General features: G+C 41.6%; 3 pseudogenes; all 3 read left to right on the forward strand.

The window, feature by feature from the left end:
• Positions 1 to 12,994, forward strand: part of LOC147167848 (uncharacterized) — a 239,609-nt pseudogene extending 226,615 nt beyond the window's left edge.
• Positions 12,995 to 13,029: 35 nt separating this feature from the next.
• On the forward strand, positions 13,030 to 16,632 carry LOC147167853 (uncharacterized; annotated as a pseudogene).
• Positions 16,633 to 21,578: 4,946 nt separating this feature from the next.
• Positions 21,579 to 22,831, forward strand: LOC147167854 (E3 SUMO-protein ligase ZBED1-like; annotated as a pseudogene).
• The last annotated feature ends 2,720 nt before the right edge of the window (positions 22,832 to 25,551 follow it).

Genomic DNA, 25,551 nt, shown 5'->3' on the forward strand with positions numbered 1-25,551 from the left:
CCGGACTTTTGCACTTGCTGTCGGAAGACTTGACCCCCGTGCTTGCCTTCCTTTGTCTCTTTGCTAGGGTTACCAACCGTCCCTTGAAATACAGAATCGTCCTGTATTTAAAACTAAGAGTACGCGTTCCGTATTTAGTTGCCAAGGGATGCATTTTGTCCCGTAATACCGTGAGAGTAAAAAATAGGCCATAAAATGTCAATGGAATTAATGAACAACAGTGCCCTTTATGTGACAACTTACGGTAACAATGAGCTGACAGCACATGCATTCATGAGTATGACAATACAGTATCCGCTCATCTTATTGGTCGATATTTTGTTGCTTACAGTGGACTAGTGGTAGAGTGTCCGCCCTGAGAATGGGAGGTCGTTGGTTCAATCCCCGGCCGGGTCATACCAAAGACTATAAAAAATGGGACCCATTTGCCTCCCTGTTTGACACTCAGCATTAAGGGGTTGGAATTGTGGGGTTAGATCACCAAATGATTCTCGAGCGCGGCCCCCGCTGCTGCTTACCGCTCCCTCAGGGGATGGGTCAAATGCGGAGAATGAATTTCGCCCCATTTAGGTGGATGTGACAATCAGTGGTAGTTTAACATAGTGCAAGAATGGCAATGCGACCGGCAGCAGCAGAAATCATTGAAAAAACACAGAGAGGACTGGGAAGCAGAAAATCTATGGTTGAAAAAGTGTGAGAAAACATCCATCAAACACACTGTGCAGTAATGTCTGTCGGTGTACTTTTACCATAACCCATGGTGGGCTGACTGATCTCAATCAACATGCTTCCAGTGGTGGACACATATACGGAATACAACAAGGTACAACAAAACTTGGGAGCCCTAGAAAAAATGTGTTGTCTACCAGAGATAGATATTGTATGTAAAGAATGATTCTTTAACCCTCTGATCAAGGTGCAATAGATTTCAGCATTGTATGGAAAACATATATTTTGGTTTTTTTATAAATAAGTAAAATTGATTGACATGTACGTTAAAATAGAAAATACATAACGGTTATCATTGATAAACAATAGATACACAGCCTTACATTGATTACAAGTTAAAACAGGTATGTATCATTTTTACTGTTTTTACTATTGATATACAAAACTTTATAAATATATGCAGTATGATTTTTTTTTCTAATTTAGACAGATGATATACGACACTTTAAATATATAGAGTAAAAAACGTTTTTTTCTAATTTAGAAGTGATAGCTGCAGAGATAGCCTTAGGTCTATCACACTGTAAGCATGTGTTGAGCTATAACTCAGCTGACTGTGCTCTAAGGCTGATTGATCAGAACATTGAATGGCGATGATAACATATATGGAAAAAATAGTCTCCATATAATGTGACATTGAGCTGAACATAAGTTGCAGGATGAATGTTACTTGTTACTTATTGTTTTATATATTAATGTATACATAGTATTCACTGACGTCACGGGATAGCGAGCCCGCCCCTCATGTTGGAGCAACTAAGTCAGCTTTGCTTCTATTAAGTTTACACCGTTATTGACGAATGTTACCCCCAGCTTCCCCTAACGTTACTTGTGCCAGCAAGACGTATGGAGAAGATTTAGCTCAACACTCTTTGCAGCGGTACACGTTGAAACATTTGGTTAGTGGAATCAAGATTGTATTACAAACATTTGCCGATACTGCCCGAACCGGACGACATGGAAACGTATGCTCGAAGGTAGGATAGCTCTCAAAACACCAACATTCTTGCGTCTTCTGTACTTTCGACTCTTATTGGTTGCTATGTGCATTTATCAATTCTGAATTCTCAGTGAAGAATCTCGGGTTATTTTTAAACCAAGTAGCTAGTTCCCCGAACATGCTAGCTACTAGTGCTACTAGCATGTTACAACAAAAACAACAACATTGTTTTCAATTTTACACCCATGAACGGCACATGTGTGCACCATTGTGAAGCGGCTCGTGAAAATCCGGAATGAATGAACAAATGAATGAATCAAAATAACTTGTAGTAAGCAACACGAGCGCGCATTTGGTTGAGTTGTCTCGCTGGCCATTTTCCCCACGAAAGGCGTGCTGGCTCGATAGGTGGGGGTCGGTGACATCATGTGAATACTATATATACAGTTTTAAGTTAAGCAGGAAAAGTTTCTGTGTGAGATATATTTATTTTGATAAGTTAATTTTGTTAGTTTGTGTCAAAGTAAATTTCTGGATAATAACGTTTTCATGTATTAATATAATAAAAAAATATCATAACATCCTATTCAACTCAGGTTTAAATTGTCAAAAAAAAATCTTTAACCTACAAAAACAGCTCAATAAAAAAAATCACGCCAGCAAGATTGAAGGCAGTCGGGTCTTCCCTTATTTATTTTTCAGGGAGTTCGCAACCTTACTCTTTGCACACCTCTGCTGGTACTCGTTCCTCGGGATGTAGACAGCACTGGCTCATGAACACATAGCTCCCCTCTTTAAAGATCGAAACAAACTGACAATATAATATGAAATGATAGATAGATAGTGTTGGAAAACCATTCTTTGTTTTCCCGTGATCATAATGTTGATTATCAAAATCAGACAATGAGATCGGTTAAATCAGGATTTATTTTACATAAGCTTATGGACAGAGGAGATAGCAGTGGAACTACGCCATTATTCTACCTCATCTGTAACGCCCCTCCCCCGAGCAAGTCACTAATATCCTTCCGTGACTCTACAAACCCCTCCCCGTCTTCTTCCACCAATCCTCAGCCGTTCCTCTCCGTCTCAGACAGTCACATGATACATCAATACACATCGCCAAAATACCCCACTTCTTCTTCTCCTGCATTCCAAAACCTCCCCCGCAGTCACAAGATAAAGATTAACATTGTTTTCAGAGCCAGAACAGATGTCACTAAAAAAACCCTCTCCTGCTCAACCAGTTGTAAAATACAAAGGAATCTAATTAACACATTCGCTTCACCCCCTCACATCAACTTAAATTCTCACACAGAGCCAGACGTAGTAAATTAAAGCAGTTATGTCCACTTCTAAATAGTAATATTATAAATCAAACAGTTATAATTAAATTAATTCACTTCAGTCCCTATCTTGAACTTGAAAAAGTTCAAAATAAACATTACCAGATATTTCAGGGGAATAAGCATATCATATGTGAGGCTTAACACGATGTGTTGTGGTTATGTTAAAAAAAAAAAAATGTAGCGTTGCAGTCAGCAGGATGGAAATGCGCTCCCACTTAGAAGCCTTCTGGAGATGGAGTTCGCAAATGTGACTCAATTATTATTATTTTTTTTTCTTTTTCTTTTCTAGAGCTCAGTATTGTTCATTCGGAAATGTCATCTCATTGCTTTTTTTAATATATATATATATATATATATATATATATTATTATTTTTTTGTGTGGGTGAGTATGTGTATGTGCGTGCGTGCGTGCGTGCGTGCGTGTATTTGTTAGCTCACCAGAAAACCTATTAGAAAAAATCTCATACCGTTCACCTAAACCGAACACCAGGAGACCTGAGGGGACCGAAGAAAACCAAGGAAGGTGAAATCCAGCACCGACCAGACACCCCCCACCAGAACTCCTCCCCAGCCCAAGAAACATCCAGACCCCAACAAATCCAAAAAACATAAAATCAGGGAGGCCTCAAGAGACCAAAGGAGAGACCGAGAAAAGGAAGGAAGGACAGACGAAGCCGCGTGAGATCCGCAGACACCAGCCTCCACCGATTCAATAACCTGAGGAGGAAACAGATTGTGTCTGAGTTTCGGTAGATGCTGGTGTGGTGGATCTGGCATGCATGAAAATCTCCACCAAAGAGGGGAGCCGTCGACCCCCGCCGGAACAGAGCAAGCGCAACACCTCAGGGCCCCCCAGGCCGCGGCAGCGCCAAAGGACGACCCCCGGGCCCCGCCAGGGCCACCGGCCGGAGAGCAAACCCAGGAGCAGGAGCGCCCCCCGCCCCGACACGGCCCGCGCCCCCGGCCCAACGCAGCAGGACGGGGCACTGCAGGCCCACCAGGCACCCCACCGGCCCCCAACCCCCGCCCACAAGTTGTGTGGTGTATTAAAATTGGAGGGGAGTTGTAGGGTGAAGACGGTGTTTCCACCCTACCCCACCCCCCAAAGTGTGTTATGTGCCCTATATGTCTATAAAAGTGTATTGTGCAAACCTAGTGTAGTGAGTTAAGAGGAGTGACCAGCGGGGCCCTCCCCAACCGGGCGGGGGCAGGAGGCGCACCGGCCCACCAAGCCCCCACCCACCCCACCAGGACCCGGCGGGCATATGGGACCCGTCCGGCGGGGCGATAGGGCTCGCCCCCCGGATACTGGGTCCCGCCCGAGGTGTCAGGACGCCCACCGGAGCGGGGCGGGCACGACACAAAACCCCAGCCACCCCCGCCGGCCCTCATAGCACCGAGACCCGGGCCATGGATGGAGCCCCCGGCCCAGGGGAGGGGAAGGAAGGCGTACCGGGGAGGGGGAAGGGAGGAGGGAAGGGGACGACAAGAAGGGCAGGGGGCAGCGGCAGGGACGCAAGGAGAGGGGGAGAGGAGGAGGAAGGGTGACGAGGGAGAGGGGACAGGGAGGCGGAGGACGGGCGGGGAGAGGCGAGGAGGGAGAGGCAGCAAGGGGGAGGAAGGGGGAGGGGAGAGGGAACCACCGGGCACCCCGGCGGCCCACAGGCCCCGAACCGCGTCGCCGGGCCCAGAGCGACGGACCGCGCCGGAACGGCGCCGCCCCCGACACCAGGGAAAGCCCCGCAACGCAGCACCCCCCAAGAGACCCAGGGAACGGCCAAGACGCAGCCGCCACCCAGCAGCCAACAGAGGGGCAGACCCGCCCACTCCCCACCAGGGGGGACAGCACCCACAGAATTAACCCACTGGCATGCCGTGAATCCGAATATCAACCCCTGGTGCCCATCGGAGGTGAATCCGCTCGATCCCGCTGGCAGCAGCCGGGTTCCTGACTATAGAAACACAACCATTAGTTACAAATTGCCTAATACAGAAACATCAATGCAAGTTATAACGCTGCTGTGGCTCTCGCTAACAGGCAGAATTAAAATCCAAGTTTAGGTTAAAAAATTCTATATACGTAGACCATGTTTCTTTAAATTTTGACATTTGGTATTTATTTGAGGCAGATATTTTTTCCATTAAAATATGATTTATGAGGAGGTTAGACCATTGGTCGATATTCAAAGTTTGTTTATTTTTCCAGTTAACAAGAATTGTTTTTTTTGCGATAGTAAGGGCTACAAGTATAGATTGAAATTGTTTATGTGGTAAGTCAATTGTTGTTAAGTCACCTAGCAAACACAAGTTTGGAGAGAACGGTATCCTACAGTCCAAGACAGCGGAAAGTTTTTCTAAGACTTTAGTCCAGAAACACATAACCGGAGTACATAACCATAAAGCATGAAAATAAGTGTCTGTAGTGTTTTGTAAACACTGGAGACAAATGTCGGAGTCTGAGAGTCCCATTTTCTTCATCATATATTGAGTAATGTATGTTCTGTGAATAATTTTATATTGGATAAGTTGTAAATTTGTGTGTTTTGTCATTTTAAAAACATTTTCACAAACTTGAATCCAAAAGACAGATTCCGGAGCTATAGACAAGTCTGTTTCCCATTTTGAGATGGGTAAAGACGTTTTATCAGTATATGAAAGTAACTTATATATTTTTGAGAGTTTTTTTGTTGTTGTCGGAGAAAGCTTGGTAATATCTTTAGCTAAAACAGGCGGTTGGAGCGTACCCTGGAGTGTTGGAATTTGTTTCTTTATCATACTTTTAACTTGCAAATAATGTAAAAAGTTTCCGTTTTTTATTTTATATTTTTGGAGCAAGGATGTATATGATATAAACATATTATCTGAGAAGAGATGGTGGAGATGTGTAATTCCTTTCTGCTCCCACACATTCAAATAAAACGATTGGTTGTTAATTTGAAAGTCGGGGTTATGCCATAGGGGAGAAAGCCCGCTGGGCTCCACTTGGGCTTTTGTCATTTCTAGTGCCTTCCACCAGGCAGTCAGGGTGGCGGAAATCATTGGATTTTTAAAGCAGTTATGTCGCTTAATCGATGTTGTAATAAAGAGTAAATCTAGGAGTCTGAGGTTATTACAATCCTTCTGTTCTAGTTCCAGCCAACAGTTAGTATCTCTATTGGGTTGTGCCCATAAAATAATATATTGTAGCTGGTTGGCTATATAATAGTGCATAAAATTTGGTGCCTCTAGACCTCCTTTGGATTTATTTTTCTGAAGAGTAGATAGACTAATCTTTGCTTCTTTTTTTTTTCCAGTAAAATTTTGTAACGGCTGAGTCCAACAACTGGAACCAGTTAGCCGTAGGTTTAAATGGAATCATTGAGAAAAAATAAAAAAATAGTTTATTTTGGGTAAAACTTTCATTTTAATAGTGGCTATTCGTCCTATTAGAGAAATAGGAAGATTATTCCAAGTCACTATAAATGCTATCCAGAAGTGGAGTGAAATTTAAATTAACTAAATCAGTTAATTTAGGTGAGATTTTTATGCCTAAGTATTTTAAATTACCTATAGGAAATGAGTAGTATGGGTCCTGGCTTGCAGGGTTCCATGAATTTTCTGTAATAGGTAGAAGTGTTGATTTTGTCCAGTTAATAGAATAGTCTGATAACTGTGAGAATTTAGTTATTAAGTTAAATACTTCCCCTAACGAAATAGCAGGCTTTTCTAAATAAAGTAAAATATCATCGGCATATAGATTAATTTTATGTTCTGTTACCCCAGAGTGAATTCCTTGAATCATTCTTTCCTGGCGTATGGCTAATGCAAGCGGTTCAATAAATATTGCAAATAATAAAGGCGACAGTGGGCATCCCTGTCTTGTGCCTCTCTGTAGAGTAAAACTCTTAGATATAATCCCATTAGTAGTAACAGTAGCTTTAGGAGAATCATATAATACTGACACCCAGTGAATAAATGACTTCCCAAAGCCAAATTTATTTAAAACAGCAAAGAGGAAGGACCAGTTAACTTTATCAAAAGCTTTTTCTGCATCCAATGATATAATAACTGCCTTTTTATCATGCCGCTGTGACATACTAATAAGGTTAAAGAGCCTTCTAATATTATTAGTAGAGTGACGCTCTTTAATAAAGCCTGTTTGGTCGCTATGAATGATTGTCGGGATTACTGTTTCTAATCTAGATGTAAAAGCCTTAGTGATAATTTTAATATCAGTGTTAATTAGTGAAATCGGACGGTAACTTGATGGAAGGGTGGGGTCTTTTTTTGGCTTTAATAAACGTTTAATTGCTGCTGTATTCATGTGTGGGCGTATGTGACCATTAGTTTTAATTTCTGTTACTACTCTTAAGAATAGTGGAGCAAGCATTGACCAGAAGTGCTTTAAAAATATAGCCGGATAACCATCCGGGCCGGGTGCTTTGCCATTTGGCATACTATCTAGAGCACTGTACAACTCGTTTATAGTAAGTGGTGCATCTAACATATCTTTATATTCAGTAGTTACCTGAGGTATATTTAAGCTACTGAGGAATGCCTCAATATGCTCTGGGTTAGGTTTATTAGTTTCTGAGTATAAGTTGTGATAATAATTATAAAAAATTTGATTAATTTCTTCTGGTGATTGCGTACATTCACCAGTTGTACCTTTAATAGCCGTTATAAGCGATTTTTCCCGATTACGTTGAAGTTGGTTTGCAAGAAATTTACCTGATTTGTTATTATATTCAAAGTTGTTGTATCTCAATTGTTGTATTATAAACTCTGTCTTTTTAGTTAACATATCGTCTAACTGTATTTTTGTATTTTGTAAGTCAGTCCATATTTGGTTATTTGGGTTTATTGCGTACTCATCCGTCAGTTGTTTAATTTTATCTTCCAAGTATTTTTCTAATTTTTGATCCTGTTTCTTTTTATAAGATGAATATGATATAATTTTACCTCTAATTACTGCTTTCCCAGCTTCCCAGAGAAGAGCTGGAGATAGGTCTGGAGAGTCATTTATTTCCAAAAAGTCTGCCCATTCTTTTCTTATAATTTTGTCAAATTCTGCGTCGTTTAGTAGTGAGATGTTAAAACGCCATGTAGGTGGTGGTTTAAAGGTATAATCAACTTGTAGGGAAAGGGAGACTGATGCATGGTCGCTAATAATAATAGGATGTATTTTTGTAACGGTTTTATCAGCAATAGAATTATTTGTAAGAAAAAAATCAATTCTTGAAAAGGACCGGTGCACAGCGGAAAAGAAGGTAAATTCCTTCTTATTTTGGTTTTTAAGTCTCCAGCTGTCGACGAGGCCAAAGTCATCCATATATTCCCCTATTACTTTTGTGGATTGTGATCGCCTTATACATGTTGTTTTATTAGAACGATCTATTAATGGATTTAAGGTTGTGTTAAAGTCTCCTCCAATAATAATAGTAGAGTTCGCTGCTAATTCAAACAGCTTAGAGAAAAATTCATGGAAAAAAGCCGGATCATCATTATTAGGGGCATATAAATTACCGAATGTATATATTTTATTAAATATAGTCACCTGAATAATAATGTATCGGCCCTCTGGGTCTGTTATTGTATTATTTAGAGTAAAGAGTAAATTCTTATGTATGAGTATACAGACTCCCCTTTGTCTACTGTTATAAGGGGCAGAGTACGCTTGGCTAAAATTTTTATCAATAAGTAATTTTTCTTCAGATTTTTGTAGGTGGGTTTCTTGTAGGAGGCAAATATCTGCTTTTAATTTTAAGAGATGGTCTAAAGTTTTTATTCTTTTTGCCTGTGAGCGAGCGCCACAAACATTCCAGGAAACCAGAACTAATTTATGCATACAAATAATATAAACTCAGTCCTATGTATATATCTGTATAGGCCATCTGCCACCACTGGCATGTTATAGGATAGAATCAAAGTGATTAGGTGATTTATATAGTTTGTATAAAATATGAGGTAACGTATAAGGTAACATGTAAGGTAATGTGTAAGGTAACGTGTAAGGTAACGTGTAAGGTAACGTGTAAGTAAATAAAACAGTGCAAAAACGAGTAGGGCGGTGAAAGTGAAGGAAATTAACAGGGGATTAAACATAACAATACACCAGTAACCCCAGCGAGATTGTTTTTTTTTAAAATATACTTTAGATATAGTTGTGTATTAATATTATATTTATAATATAGCCTAAACATAATAAGTATTCATATTTTTGGTTTTATAACCACATATACAGTATATGTATACACCTAGTAATCAAACTAAGTTTAGTTCCACCAATGCTAATTAGAACAGCCAGGGAGTGGAATTGGGGTTCCGGAATAGTTGGCCATCGATATATAACTTATCAACGGCTATCGTAGTCCGTTTACCCTCCTGCCTATTTTGTTTCATTATAGGAAACAGTACCTTTCGCCGCTCATTGATCTCTCTCGGGAATTGATCATTCATTCCAAATGAGGTCCCTTTAAGCTCCCGTCCTTTACTTTTAACAAATAATTTCTGTTTAAAATGCTCAAACTTGGCAATAATAGGACGGGGTTTGTTGCCTCTACGGGCTCCAAGCCGATGTACCCGGTCAAAAGAGATGTTATTTACCGTCTCCTGAGGAATTTTTAATGAATTCGTCATCATTTTTTTTATCTCAACCTCTGGGTTATCAGAGGTATTCTCAGATATACCTGAGAATATTAAATTCTCCCGCATACTACGGGATTGTACATCTAAAACTGTTTCTTTTAGCGTTTTATTCTCTTTTTTCATAGTTTCCAGCTCGGCTGAAACAGCCGTGAGTGTAGAATGTAGCTCGGCATTTTCCTGTTTAAGGACACTTACCTGCTGACTGATGAATTCCATGCTTACTTTTAATTCTTTGACGTCCTCGAGGATGAGGCCGAGGACGTCAAGTTTTTTTATTTATGGACTCCAGCACACTGACCGAAACGTCCGTAGTGGTTAGGTCGTCCGTGTCCGTCGCTGAATCGTTTTTCCTCTTCTTCGAAGAAGGTTTCTTTGACGGTTTCTCGACGGAAGGATCCTCCATCGTGCAGCTGTAAAAATATCCGTCGATGAAACGTTCAAGGTCCTCCACGTTGGGTGGTATTTCAGATCTGCCGGATGAAAGAGAGAAGAGAAAAGCCAAGATATATGATGGTTAAATTTGGATTAGTTTAGTATAATAGAGCTAGTTCAATCTTAGCAGCAGGGCGCCGCCATGTTAGGGTTTCTGGTCTCGCTGTAGGTCTCGCGATAGTCACAGCATCTCGTGACTCAATTGTTGTGGAATGATGCCCTGGATAGGGGCAGCTGGTAATGGATCAGTAGATGTTGTTTTCCCGGTCGGGTCGTCAGGTGGTGAGATTGATGCGCCTGGGACGGATCCGGGGAGCCTTGTAGACCAGATGTGGAACGATGTCTCCCCCTCCTCTGTGCAGTGAACTGCACCAGATAACCTTTCCATCACCCCGTGGGGTCCAGACCACCTGGGTGCAGAACATTTTCATTTAGTCACCTATAAACATACATATTCACTATTCTTTATTTTTGAAAGAGCATCTGGTAGTTTTTGTTAGTTGGGAGTTAGTAAATGTTAGTTGTTTAAGTTCAGTAGGTCCTGTGCTGTTGGATCAGGAAAAGGTCTATTTGTGTGACATTGAAACAGAACCCAGCCTTTGACTGAGTTTAATGACATTCTCACATTCATTAATACAACAGAAAGAGCTTGTAAATATTTATTTTTCAAATGGGTTCCATTGTCTGATCAAATTTATCTAGGAAACCCATATGATGGTATGTAATGATTAATCAAATGTTTTACCACGATATTTACTGTTTTAGATTTGCATGAATGTGCCTTTGGCCATCCTGAAAGGAATCATTTTACCAGCAAACATCTGTATTCTGACACTGGTCTTGTCATGTCAGTGGAAGCCATTACTCTACCTCATCTGGAACGTCCCTCCCCCGAGCAAGTCACTAATATCCTTCCGTGACTCTACAAACCCCTCCCCGTCTTCTTCCACCAATCCTCAGCCGTTCCTCTCCGTCTCAGACAGTCACATGATACATCAATACACATCGCCAAAATCCCCTACTTCTTCTTCTCCTGCATTCCAAAACCTCCCCCGCAGTCACAAGATAAAGATTAACGTTGTTTTCAGAGCCAGAACAGATGTCACTAAAAAAAACCTCTCCTGCTCAACCGGTTGTAAAATACAAAGGAATCTAATTAACACATTCGCTTCACCCCCTCACATCAACTTAAATTCTCACACAGAGCCAGACGTAGTAAATTAAAGCAGTTATGTCCACTTCTAAATAGTAATATTATAAATCAAACAGTTCTAATTAAATTAATTCACTTCAATAGATAGATAGATAGATAGAGTAGCTAGCTACACTAGCTAGATAGATAGATAGATAGATAGATAGATAGATAGATAGATAGATAGATAGATAGATAGAGTAGCTAGCTACACTAGCTAGATAGATAGATAGATAGATAGATAGAGTAGCTAGCTACACTAGCTAGATAGATAGATAGAGTAGCTAGCTACACTAGCTAGATAGATAGATAGAGTAGCTAGCTACACTAGCTAGATAGGTAGATAGAGTAGCTAGCTACATTAGCTAGATAGATAGATAGATAGATAGATAGATAGATAGATAGATAGATAGATAGATAGATAGATAGATAGATAGATAGATAGATCGTGTTAACATTGTTAACATTTTTTACTGTTTCAATTTATATTTTAACTGTTTTGAATTTAGTTATAGCTGTGTAGTAATAAGAAAACAGTTAATTCAATTTTACTCAATGTATAGTGTCTTTGTTCTCTTCCCTGGGAAAATAATGTCTAATAAGGTTTCTTAGTTATCTAAAGGAGTATATGTTTAAAGTGCAAGCAGAGTTTCTGTTTCTGTTTGCAAGCACCAATGTTGGGGAAAGTTGATCCAGCCACCGGGAATTCGGCTACCGTGTATAAGCCTTATTTGCCTTCTGACTTAAGCGTACTTTTGCATGAACTTCCCCCACTGCCGGCAGGAGGTGAAAACTGGCTGAGGTCTCTTCAGAGAGAGGTGACAGGTCAGATTTTAACTGCGGGAGATGTGCGTGCGCTCTTCACGCAGGCATGCCCTCTCTCTCAACTGGAAGTGTTGATGACGAATTCAGGAATATCATCTTTAATAGATGGTGAGGCACTATCACGTGACAATTATTTGACACTGTTTGAAGTGCTTGGCGGGTTGTTCCCAATCCCGGAAATTGTCATATCTGACTTGATCTTTGCTCCAAAAGCTGATGAGGAGGCTGCGGCGTTTATTGACCGAGCTCTTGTGGAATATTCGTTGAAAACTGGACACTTGCCAACTGACTCTGCACTGTATTCACAAGTTTTTAGAGCAGGGTGCTGAAAGGTGTCCCTAAGTCTGTTGTGCAGGCCATGGAGGTGAATCCCGATTTGCCCGGATCTGATCACGCCAGATGGTTGTCTCATCTTAAACATCACCTGTGAAGGTATGCAAAAGATATTGAAGCAAAAACTGAAAAACATAGGAATACTGAATTACAATTGGCAATTATGCAATTACAAACTTTGAAGAAAAAAGAGGAGAATTTTGCTCTCCCGGCTCCTACTGTTGAATCATCACCTAATAATGTTGTAACTGATTGTGTTCTGTATCAGTCAATACCTTTCATTAACCGTGACCAGTGCTTCAATTGTGGCCATTCTGGCCACTAGGCCGGTACCTGCCGACAACACCCACGTGTCGGGAGGGGCAGAGGTAGCAGACGGCAACAGAAAGGACGCGGCTATTACCAGCCAAGGGGACGTGAGTCACAGAACCCTCCTCCCCGCCCGGCTTCATCCCAGCAGCAATATCCGCCTGTGCCAAATCAGCAGTTCCTGCCGCCACCTAGTGGACAGTTTCCGCAATGACGGGACCCAGAACCCACATGCCTAGGTCTGCAGGAGCCCATGATTGACATGACGGTAGGGAAAACTACTTTATCATTTATGGTAGATACTGGAGCTCGTCACTCTACCATTATGACATTACCACCTGGAAGTACCCTCACCGCTGATGGCATTTCGTTAGTTGGATTCAAGGGAGAACAAACTATTCTGCACATGACAAATCCGTTAGACACGCAATGCTTCACGCAGACTTTTTTACATTCATTTGTGTATGCCCCGAACTGTCCAGTGAATATTTTGGGAAGGGATCTTCTCATAAGAACTGCTCCATTGATCCAATGTGGGCCGGACGGGCTCACGCTTTATTTCCCAGAATGGACATACTTATTACTGCGCGGGAGACTCCGCCTCCAACGTCTCCACCCAGTTTCCAGTGGTAACTCAACACGCCATGACATGCACCACTGCTGACATCTACTGGGCAAAGATTGACACTGATTCCTCCGGCTGGAGGGATGCTGAAACTTTTTGGACACTTTGGTCATCTTGGGTGAGAAATCTAAGATCATATGATATGGTATCTGACTGTATGCATTGCACTCTCTTTTATGACAGGTGTGGTGATGAGATATACAGTGAAGCATTCCGTACAGTTGTTGACAACGCCTGGGAGTTGCGTGTAGGTGATCTGTTTGCAGGAAAACCCGGTGTGGCTTTTTCTGTTAATCTGACTGAAGAACAATCTCGGTGGTATGAGATGGCGGAACCACCGGGTGAATCTGTGCTGGCATGTCATCCTCATATTTCACTGATGGAGTCATCCCAGCACACGGTAAAAGATTTGGGTCCATTTGTCCTGGCCTGCACAAGAGCAACTGATTGGCAACACTCTATACATACAGATTTACTATATTCCAAATCTCTTGATGCCTATTGGATTAAATCTGATTTGTTTGTTTCCATGTCTGTTTTAGAACATCAGCTTTTGGACCGACATCATGGATGGGAAACATCTGACAGCGAGCTTGCTGGTGACATGTTACAATCCTTGCCTGCTGCACTGTGGTCTACTGACCCGACTGATGTGGGCCTGTGTAAAGTTGCTCCAGTAACTTTTGAATTAAAACCCGACTCCGTTTGGGTACCACAGTACCCAATGAAGGAGGATGGACGACTTGGCATCTCAGTAACAATTGATGGTTTGCTTAAAGCGGGGGTTATTTGCAAAATTGATAGGTCTAGCTACAATACTCCTATTATCCCAGTAGTAAAGACAAATACTGGTGAATTTTGTATGGCGCATGATCTCAGAGCTATTAATGCTAAAGTTTTGACACCCACACTACCGGTGCCAAATCCTCATTCTGCTCTGTCACAGATCACTCCATTACACATGCATTTTACCTGCATTGATCTTGCAAATGCAATTTTTGCATCCCTCTTGACCTGTCTATGCAGAAGTATTTTGCATTTACGTGGAATAATAGGTGTTACTCCTACACCCGGCTTCCTCAGGGTTTTGTGTTGTCTCCTGGAGTTTTCCCTTCGACAGCTGCTGTCACCTCTCCAACTTCCTCCTGATGTTCTTTTGAGCCAATACCTAGCTGCACCATCCGAGGAGTCCTGCCTTCAAGCTACACAGCTCCTTTTGAGCCACCTGGCTTCGGTGGGCTTGAAGTGCTCCAAAGGCAAACTCCAAATTGCCCGACCTCAGGTTTTCATTCTTGGGTCGACTTATATCGAGGCATGGAACAGGTATTTCTCCGTCACACAAAGATGACTTTGTTTTGCACCATCCCAAACTGACAAATGTCAAACAAATGTTGGCTTTTCTGGTTCTGTGCAACTATTCCAGACATAATGTTCCGGATTTCGCGGAACTGACTCATTCTCTCAGACAATTAATGAATGAAAAAGGAATGAGAAACCTGTCACATGTTCTTAATTGGACTCCAGCTGCTGAGAACTCTTATGTTCTGCTGAAACTATTTTTGTCATCAGCTGCGGCTCTTGTCGTCCCTGATTACACTAAAATGTTCTTCCTGGATGTTTCTGAAAAGTCCATCAGTGTGTCGGCTGTTCTTTTTCCAAAGGAGGAAAATGGTAATAGACATGTTTGCCTTTATGCATCAACACCTCTTGAAAAATATGAACAACGTCATCCTCTTTGTGCAGCTTTTGCTTCAGCATTAGCTTGCCTGATTCAGAAAACATCTCATATTGTGTTACATCACCCGCTGACAGTACGTACATCACATAGTACAGTGCAGTACGTAACCAGCCAAGCATTTACTATGACAGGGGGACGACAGAGAAAGATTGAATCAGTTCTGACACAACCTCACATTTTGTTTGTACATGAGGGAATTAACATGGCAGAAGGCATGTTGGAGGGACAAACCCACTGCTGCACTCAGCGAATTTTGGAAGAGAACTCACTGAGAAATGACCTTTACGACATCCCACTGGACGACCCAGACTTGACGTTATTTACGGACGGCTGTTGTTTTAAGGGCAATGATGGACTCCAATCAGGTTTTGCTGTAACACAGATGATTGGAACAACTTTTGACCTCATAGTGGCAGAGGGACTCACAGGGCCACAGTCAGCTCAAAGAGCAGAAATAGTGGCTGTGACAACTGCATTAAAAATAGCAAAATATAAGACTGTGAACATTTACACTGACTCTGCGTATGCGCATGTGGTTGTGCATACAGCCATCAAAGAATGGCAAATAAATGACTTCATGACTGCTTCAGGGACATCTATCAAACACCATCAAGACATCTTTGATTTGAAAGACGCCTTACTACTGCCTAAAGCAGTAGCTGTGATAAAATGTAAAGGACATTCAAAAAATAATGATTTTGTGTCAGTAGGAAATGATTCGGCAGACAAGGCGGCAAAACAAGCGGCGGGTTACAGCCCAACACTACAATTGATGGTGAGCGAAGGTGTATTAGGAGAAGGACAAGAAATAACCACAGAAACAATTAAGCTGTGGCAGGAGAAGGCCAGTCCGGAAGAACAAAGTGTGTGGTTGTCAAAAGGCGGACAAAAAGATGGAGCAGGTATATGGCAGAAACAAGGTAAATATATCTCATCGCAGAAACAATTAAAAAACCTGATTTCTGAAGCCAATAGATTATGCCATGTTGGCATAGAGGAAGTATTGAGACGACTACGCAACTGGTGGCATCCTTACATTAGACAAATCGTTAAAAGTGAACTGCAGGACTGCAGTGTTTGTAATAAATTTAACAGTATGCCTACATCTAAACCTCCTCCGGGCACTCACGATCCAGAAGTGAAAATTAGCTAAAGCACTGGCCTCGTCAAATTTGAATTGGCTACAAGCTCTTCCTATTGCATTAATGAATGTGCGAGTGCGGAAGAGTCGCACATTGCAGGACCTCCAGTACTAAAACAGTTAGCATCTACGTTCTCCAAGCTAACAAAAAATGGCCAGATGCTCCTTTAGAAATAAATGATTGTGAATATGTGTGGTTAAAAGTGACTAAAAGAAAATGGTCTGCCCCTAGATGGACGGGACCCCACAAGGTCACGGAGAGAACGTCTTGTGCAGTACGCTTGCATAAAAACGGGGACACGTGGTACCACATCTCATCTACCAGGCCCGCCGGATCCGCCTCTGGCTCAGCGATCCCACCACCTGCGGACCACCTGACGACCCGACCTGAGGGCCACGTCTGCTGATCCAGTGCCCGGTTGTCGAGCTGCCCCCTCTGAGGACATCATTCAACGGAGATTGAGTCAAGTGCCTTTTTTCTGGGCATCATTCCACAAAGATTGAGTCACCTTTTGGGAGAATAATCCCGGTGACCAATCCTTGAATCTCTGGCAGTCGAAGGAAAGAAGGAAAAAAGAAGAAAAAATAAAAAAATTAACTAACACGCCACTCTTTTCATTCAACAAAGAACTTCATCACGAGATGGCTTCAAAGCGGGAACACATCTCCATCTGCTGCTACATCACGATTCTCTTTCTCATATTGATTTTTATGCCGATCTGGTATTTCTCGGTCCAACTTTGAACGTAACTACAACACATCGTATTAAGCGAGGTGTTGATTCTCCACGCATTCCCTGGATCATATCCTGGACTTATAATAACTCAATTGCTGTGACAGTTGCCCCAAACACGAACACCTCTGTTAAAATTCCAATTAAATCTTTGAAGGGATTGTGGAGAGGGAAGCAGACTAAAGGGGGGGACTGGGTGAAATACTGGTGGTATTTGACAGGACATGTTTTACGGCGAGACTGGAGTGCTTTTATAACCACCCAGAACGGACGATACTGGCCTCTGGGAACTAGCGAAGAGGCAATTTTCTTTAGCAAAAGGATAACATTGCGTAAAATGGGAGGTCGACTCGAATTGACCTTTGCTCTTCCCGATGGAAATATACGGCCGCCTAATGCAACTCTATATAACACCTCCTGTTTTGGGCTATTGTTATGGGCATGGTTCTCCGGAGCTGATCCCTATTTTCCCATTTTAGTTTATGTAAATAAGACTATGAGTAAGTTAGAAAACCAAAAATGACTAAATACACGATGGAGACCGGGGTAGAGGCTGTTAGCGTACCGATTGATGGTGTAGTTGAGTGGTTCCGTGTTACGACAGGATTGTCCGGCAGCAGTAACAATTGGCTACTGCTGGCGAACGAAGCGGCTCGCGCCTCTGCAAAAAACTGTGTGGTATGCGTAGGACCACGACCTTTATTGCGAGTAATCCCTGCTAAAATAGAGGATCACTGTGTAATGGAACTTATGAATAAAACTGTCCCCAATGTCAAATGCTCTCAATGGGATAAGGTGTATCCCCTCGTAAATTGGCAGACAACTAAACCAATATTTTCAAACAAAGTTGTGGATGGTAATTTTTCATGTATTAAAATGACAGGTACTGGAGAACAATTGGGAGAAGTAAATCACATCACTCACTGCATTTTGGCAATAGATGTGGGACAAAAGTTCCAACCTGAATCTAGAGCTGATATTTGGTGGTGGTGTGGTGACAATCGGATATTTGATAAGTTGCCTTTGAATATAAGAAGATATTGTGCTCTCATCACCCTCCTTCTGCCAGTACAAATCTACCCCACCTCTGTTGATAACCTTCTACAAATGATTGATAATTGGGAACCAAAATCTCTTCCTTCTTTTCAGAGAACCAAACGTTCTTCTTGGCAAGAGCAGAATGTCCCCACCTACATTGATGCAACTGGAGTACCAAGAGGTGTGCCAGATGAGTACAAATTAGCTGATCAAGTACTCTCAGGATTCGAATCTCTAATTTGCTGGTGGTGCACCATTAACAAAAACGTAGATAGAATTAATTATGTACATTATAATGTCCAAAGGCTAGGAAATTGGACTCAATCTGGTTTTGAGGCTGTCGACGGCCAGTTAGCTGCCACATCTTTGATGACATTCCAAAATCGAATTGCACTAGATATGCTGCTGGCAGAAAATGGCGGAGTTTGCTCAATGTTTGGAGATCAGTGTTGCACTTTTATTCCTAACAACACTGCACCAGATGGAAGTTTAACCATTGCAATTGAAGGACTGCGGACACTCAATAAGAAAATGAAAGCGCATTCCGGTGTGGATACTTCTGTATGGGATAATTGGATGGATGTATTTTGGCGCTATAAAACTTTAGTTTCCTCAATTTTTATATCTGTTGCTGTTTTCGCTGCTTTGTTAACCACGTGCGGGTGTTGCTGTAATCCATGTATTCGTTCTCTTTGCCAAAGAATTATTACCACGGCTATTGAAAAACAGGACGTACAAAATAAGACTTCTTATATGATGGTTGAGTCTATTGCTTCTGCTAACACTTCCCCATTCATGCCCACTGTTGCATCTAATGTGGGGGACAAGGATCCTGCTGGTATTTTCCTCTAAAAAATGTTTAAATGTTTATTGTGGGCTCTTTTGAGCCCAATTGAAGGAATGTTAACATTGTTAACATTTTTTTACTGTTTCAATTTATATTTTAACTGTTTTGAATTTAGTTATAGCTGTGTAGTAATAAGAAAACAGTTAATTCAATTTTACTCGATGTATAGTGTCTTTGTTCTCTTCCCTGGGAAAGGAATGTCTAATATCCGGTCAAGGAAGTGCCGGGACCAATTATTTTCCTAAAGCTGGAGTGAACTAAGATATGAGCTGAAGATTTATTATCTGTTTTTTGTACTTCACTCTTCCCTCAAGGAAGGAGGGAACTTTCTGTAATAAAGAACCTTGCAAGGAAGCCTCTCAACTTTGAAGTTTATTTTAACACGCAAGAAAACAAAGAACGTTTTCTAACAATAGATAGATAGATAGATAGATAGATAGATAGATAGATAGATAGATAGATAGATAGATAGATAGATAGATAGATAGATAGATAGATAGATAGATAGAAGGGTCCCCAAAGGGCAATTTGGTGTGCCTCACAATCAAACACAGTGAACAAACAATAAAAACATAAGTCATCATTATACAAGGAATAAAACTCACGATTGATTTGAAAATTTTACAGCTGATGGTGATCTCAGGTATCTATTGGACTTTGCCTTCTTAGAAAAGGCCAACCTCCTTCTTAATGGCAATAATCGAAACTCTGTAAAAAATAAAAAGGGGGATGCTGGGGGTCTGCCAGGATGCCCTTAGCCATTCGAATAAATCTAGTCTGGTAGACCTGGCTGAGATCAATAAAATCAACCCCAGTTATCTTTCTACACTGCTTAACAACACCTGCTAGCCTGTTTTTATTAAACAGGCTGATATTGCCAAACCAACAAATCATTGCAAATTTGAGTAAAGATTCAACAAATGACGAATAGAACATTTTCATAAGTGAGATGTCAATATGAAAAATCCTCAACTTCTTCAAAAAGAATAATCTATGATTGGCCTTATTCAGAATTGTATCTGTGTTGGCCTCAAAAGCCAGCTTGTTATCCGAAATAGTTCCTAAATATTTGTATTGGCTGACTGTTTCTACTGGTGAACCTTTAATAATGGTTGGTGGCATAATAGGTGACTTGCTACGGAAATCAAACCGCATGTCTTTAGTCTTGACAACATTAAGTTGTAAATATAACTCATCATATCACACCATTTGATAAAATAATACAAAACAGGTCCATCTCATGGTCCTGGAGAAGACTGAGAATTACTGAATCATCAGCATACTTTATGATAGATGATGACTCAAATGAACTACAACAGCAATTAGTATATAGGATAAATAACAGTGGTGACAAGACACATCCTTGAGGGGATCCTGTTGAGCACTCTGCAACCTTAAACAGGTTGTCATTTACACAAACTCTTAGTGGCCTCTTAGTTAGCCACTTCACCAACCAAGCTATCGTGCCGTCATCTATACCATGTAGTTCAGAGAGCCTGCTAGCAAGAATATGGGGTTGCATACAATTAAATACTGAAAAAAGATTTGGTTGTAGCAAATAGATTATTACTAGTGGTCCAATCCCATTACTTCCTCTTCATCCTGCACCCTTTGTCTTGTTTATCTCTCCACTTTCCGTTCTACTTCTTTGGGGAGGCAAAAAAAAGAAAAAATCCCTCTAGGAATTCCTCTAGGAACGTACTATCGCTATCCAATCCGCTACGTTGTCAACTCGAGCCGCCGCAGCTACGTGCTGGTTGTGACGTAATGGACGCAACAATAGCGAGTGTTTACGAAAACACACAATTGTGCCAATTTCTGCCAAAGTATAGAACATTCGATAAAACCACTATCATTACTCGGGCTGGGACAAAATATCGTTTGGCAATACATTGCGATACTTTTTTGGCCGATCCAGAGTATCGATACTTTAAGTAAGTATCAATATTTTTGATTCCTTATTGCCGTGCAGCGCCAGCTGCTTTACAAGTAGCCAGTCATATGTTATTCTTCCGAGCCACTAGAGGGCAGCACTTTGCCACCGCAGCTTCGAGGCAGCTAAAAAGAAAAGAGAAACGAGCAAGACTGTGGCTACTGGCTACCATGGCAGATGGGGAAAACAAACAAATCAAACCCGCGCCACCTCAATTTAGAGACAAAGTTTGGATGCAATTTGGATTCCACTCACAGCCGGGAAAGAGTAACCTGGACATGACCAAAGCCGTGTGCAAATTGTGCCTTTCTTGTGTCGCGTACAGCGGGAACACAACAAATCTATTGAAGCATATGACCCACCACCACACAGAGGTAAAAGTGGGTGTCGCCGTCACCGGACCCGATGAAGAAAAGAGACAACAAACTTTTGAGCGAGCTTATAGCAATAAGTTTGCCAGTGATTCTGAAAAAGCGAGACGGATAACTACCTCGATTGGACAGTATATTTGCAAGGACCTGCGTCCCTACAGTGTCATCGAGGGAATTGGATTCCGTAACATGATTTCCACCTTGGAGCCACAGTATGTTATACCATCGCAAAATTTTTCTCAGAGACGGTCATCACAAATATGTACATTGAGACCACTTTACATGTCAAACAAGAGCTGAACGGGGCAAAAAGATTCACTCTCACATATGATGCGTGGACTTCACGAGCAACACACTCGTATATTACTCTTAACTGCTCACTTCATAAAGGAAGATTGGTCTTCAGACAAGAACAATGCACGAGTATCACACAGGGGCCAATATTGCGGAAGTCTTCAAGAACGCGCTGACTGAATGGAATATTTTTGACAATGTTGTGTTGGTAACAGATAACGAAACTAATATGGACGTGGCTAGCCAGCTAGCCAGTCTACAACATGTCAAATGTTTCAGTCATGTATTAAATCTGGTCGCGAGTTCTAAAGCTGCCGAATGTTGCAAAGCTGCTTGGACGTGTACGTCGCGTAACTGTTTTTTTAACTGCCAGCCGTGCTTACGGACAAGCAAAAATTACTTGGACTTCCGCAACACAAACTGGTGACGGACGTAGTTACACGTTGGAATAGTGCTTTTGATATGGTAGAACGGTGATGGCAGCAGTGATGGCCGCTCTGCTTTCTCCACAACTCCGCAAGAGAGAGAAAGACCTTAGCACATTCACAGAAACTGACCTGAGTAATGCAGAGGAGTTTGTCAAAACCATGATGCAAGTAAAAGTCGCCACTTGTGTTATGTCCGATGGAGCCCAACCAACACTTTCTGTCATCGCACCACTGCTCGCACAGCTAGCTACAAGCAACCAAAGAAAAGCTGGAGGATCCCCCTTTTGTCCAGGAAATGAAAAGAGCTTTCCACAATGATCTTTCAAAAAGATACTCATCTGAAGAGGAGAAGGTAATTCTTAACATGACATCCTCTTTAGATCTAAGATTTAAAAGCAGGCCCTTTATCTCTGAAGAGGAGACACAGGAAACTATTTCACAATTAACTGCAAAAGCTGGTACCGCAGTGGACCACTGTTGCCAGGTAAATGCAGTCTCAGTTTATTTTTTTCATACAATGTTCAATGGTTACTTAACCCATAAAATATCAAAACATATATATAATTTTTTTCCTCATCGACACTGCTTCAAATAGACAAGATGCTCTTATTTAATCATTTACTACTTCTAATTTGCTACAGATAGCGTTGCTTGGGTCCTCTGCACTCCCATATTCGGATGTAAGGGCTGGGATACCCTGCGCGGTGGGGGGGATCCTGGCCCAGGGAGATCACGTGGAGGTCAGAGGGCGGACTATAAAAGCGGTGACCTCTGCGCTGCTGTCCCTGAATGCTGGATGAAGATGGGTATGGGACGTCTTCAGTGCCGGGAAGCTCGGCGGGATATCTGGGATTTATGTCATTATTCTGATAATAAGAAGAGGGACGACTTGCTGGAGAAGACGCCGAGACGATCTGTGCCGGAGGGACCGGGAGCACCCTCCTAGGAGGCTACGTGGGATAGTTCGGGAGTATGCGTAGCACCTAGGTGACGGTTTGTATGCACAACGCACACGCACATACAAACACGTCGATGGCCGACCCAAACTGTGCCGAAACGCCACGTCGTAGGAGGAGCCGTCGCCTCGGCACTGAAGACGTCCCATACCCATCTTCATCCAGCATTCAGGGACAGCAGCGCAGAGGTCACCGCTTTTATAGTCCGCCCTCTGACCTCCACGTGATCTCCCTGGGCCAGGATCCCCCCCACCGCGCAGGGTATCCCAGCCCTTACATCCGAATATGGGAGTGCAGAGGACCCAAGCAACGCTATCTGTATGTAAAATTTCAACACAAACAGAAAAATTTATTTTAGCCAGACATGTTTGAAAAATGCTATCAGAAACCGTAATGAATGTAATCAGATGATTATTGTCTAATTAATTGTCCAACATTTTTTTTCTCCTTGACTTTCTCCTTTACAGGCTGATGCTGAAGGACAAGATCTTGAAGACCCGACTGACACTGTACAGGAAGAGAACACCCAAAGCTGCAAGGACCCTGATGGACCCCCACCTGCCAAAAGAAGGGACACATGTTATTTGGCTGAATTACTTGGCAACACATTTGAAGAGAGGCAGACTCCAAGCCCAGCAAAATCTGCCATGCACTGTGCACAGGAGGAAGTGAAAAAATTTCAGGGAGCATGGTCTTTGCCGTTGTCAGAAAATCCATTAGTTTGGTGGAAGCAACACAGCAATGACTATCCACTTCTGGCAAATCTAGCAAAATGTTACTTGGCCATACCAGGTACAAGTGTGCCTGCTGAACGTGTATTCTCTATAGCTGGTGACATAATTACAGCACAGAGAAGTCTTAAATCAGCTTTTATTTTTAAACAAAAACCTTTCTGTCCCGAAACAAAAATAGTCTTCTAATCCCAGGTTAAGTTTAAGGAGAACCTACTATCCTAAGAAGTTGCCGTTATTGCACATTTAAGAGTTATGTTTACACTTTCTATGATGTTCTTTTGGAACATTTGAAGTCCCTAAAGTTGAGCTCTGTGGAGTTTTGATTTGTTTTCATCTTGCACTCCTGTCTGTCAGGAACAGTTACTTGAACAGTCTATGCACTTTTCAATTGTGACTCTTGAATAAATGTCAAATATTGAAGTTAGAACTTTGGATACGCATGCCTCTGTTTTTTAATACATATTTTAAGATTTTAGTATCGCAATACGTATCAGATCGCCACCCAAGTATCGGGATCTGGATTGGATTGTGACAAAAGTGGATTGTCCCAATCCTAATCATTACTATGACATTCAATAAATATTAACATACTTACATTACGTGTCTTTGTGTTTTGTTATTTCCTGGTGATGCCATTACTTTTGTATTCAATTTAGTTTATTGTATTTTTAAATAAAATAAAAAACACCTCGTGTTCTGGTCAATAACAGCATTGTTATTAGGTTTTTATGTTGTTTTTGATACATATTTTGTATTAAATTTAGTCGTATTTTTTTAAGTGAAAAAAACCCCACCTCGTTTTCTGGTCAATAACAGCATTGTTATTGTGTTTTTATGCTGTTTTTGATACGCATTTGCCATATTTTCAAATTTAAAAGGGAGATGAATAAAAAGTGCCTATTTTTCATCCTTATTGGTTTGACTTGGTGTCACTATCAGCTGTTTTACTGAGCGTCTAATGTGTCTGACATTTCTTGACTTGAAAATTTGGCCCAACTGAATTAGTAATTCAATAGCTCTGCTCTAGGGGATAAATGTCCGATTTTTGGGTTAATTTATTTTGTATTTGTTGTGCTGCAGTGTCCCCTCTCTCTCTCTTCCGTGTGTGTGCGTGCGCGTGTGTGTGTGTGTGTGTGTGTGTGTGTGTGTGGGAGGGGGGGGGGGTTCCCCTGATTGAGTAGAACTAGGAGCAGGTGTTCCCATTCAGACTAGCTTGATTGCTGCACCGTGATTGGTCAGGGAGTGCTCCACTGGCCCATTTAAACAGCCCACCGCCTTCCCTTTGTCCCATTTCCAGCCTTTCCCCACCAGCAAATGCAGACCCTGTGTCTTGGTGTATGATCTTGGTACTGTGTGAGTCATGTTGAGATAGTTTGCATTCTTTGTGGCCTTGAGCAAAGCTTATTGAAAATGCCATTGTAGATACTTGTAAATATTATTTGAGCAAAAGCCATTTTTGATAAACCTTTTTATTTTCTCTAGGAGGTGGATTAGTCAATTGTCATTGATTTACATTATTTTTTCCTAGGAAAGGTAGTGTCTGATTTAGAAGTTATTTTGGCTTTTTCTTCCTCTGAGGGAACTAAACTGCTCCTCATCAATTGATTTTCTTTGGTGTTGCTGGCCTTTTTGTAAGTGGGAAGACTGGGGGAGCACTTTAAGCATGTTGTGTCCAAGGTTATAGTTAAAGGACCACTGATTGTCACACCCACCTAAGTGTGGCAAAATTCGTTCTCCACATTTGACCCATCCCCTGAGGGAGCGGTGAGCAGCAGCAGGTGCCGCGCTCGGGAATCATTTGGTGATCTACCAGTTTTAGGGGGGTACTCCAGATGTATCTGGTATTTTAAAAATTATTTTCAAGCATTCTTTTTGATTTTTTTTTTTTTAAGATTTTGTCTCAGCACAAGTACATTTACTCAAATTGTTTTAGTATTTTGTATGTGGATAATTAAAAACAACAACAAAATGTTCCT

This window comes from Leptonotus elevatus, chromosome 9, assembly GCF_054856555.1.
Source record: "Leptonotus elevatus isolate MCC_2025b chromosome 9, RoL_Lele_1.0, whole genome shotgun sequence".
Lineage (NCBI taxonomy): Eukaryota > Metazoa > Chordata > Actinopteri > Syngnathiformes > Syngnathidae > Leptonotus > Leptonotus elevatus.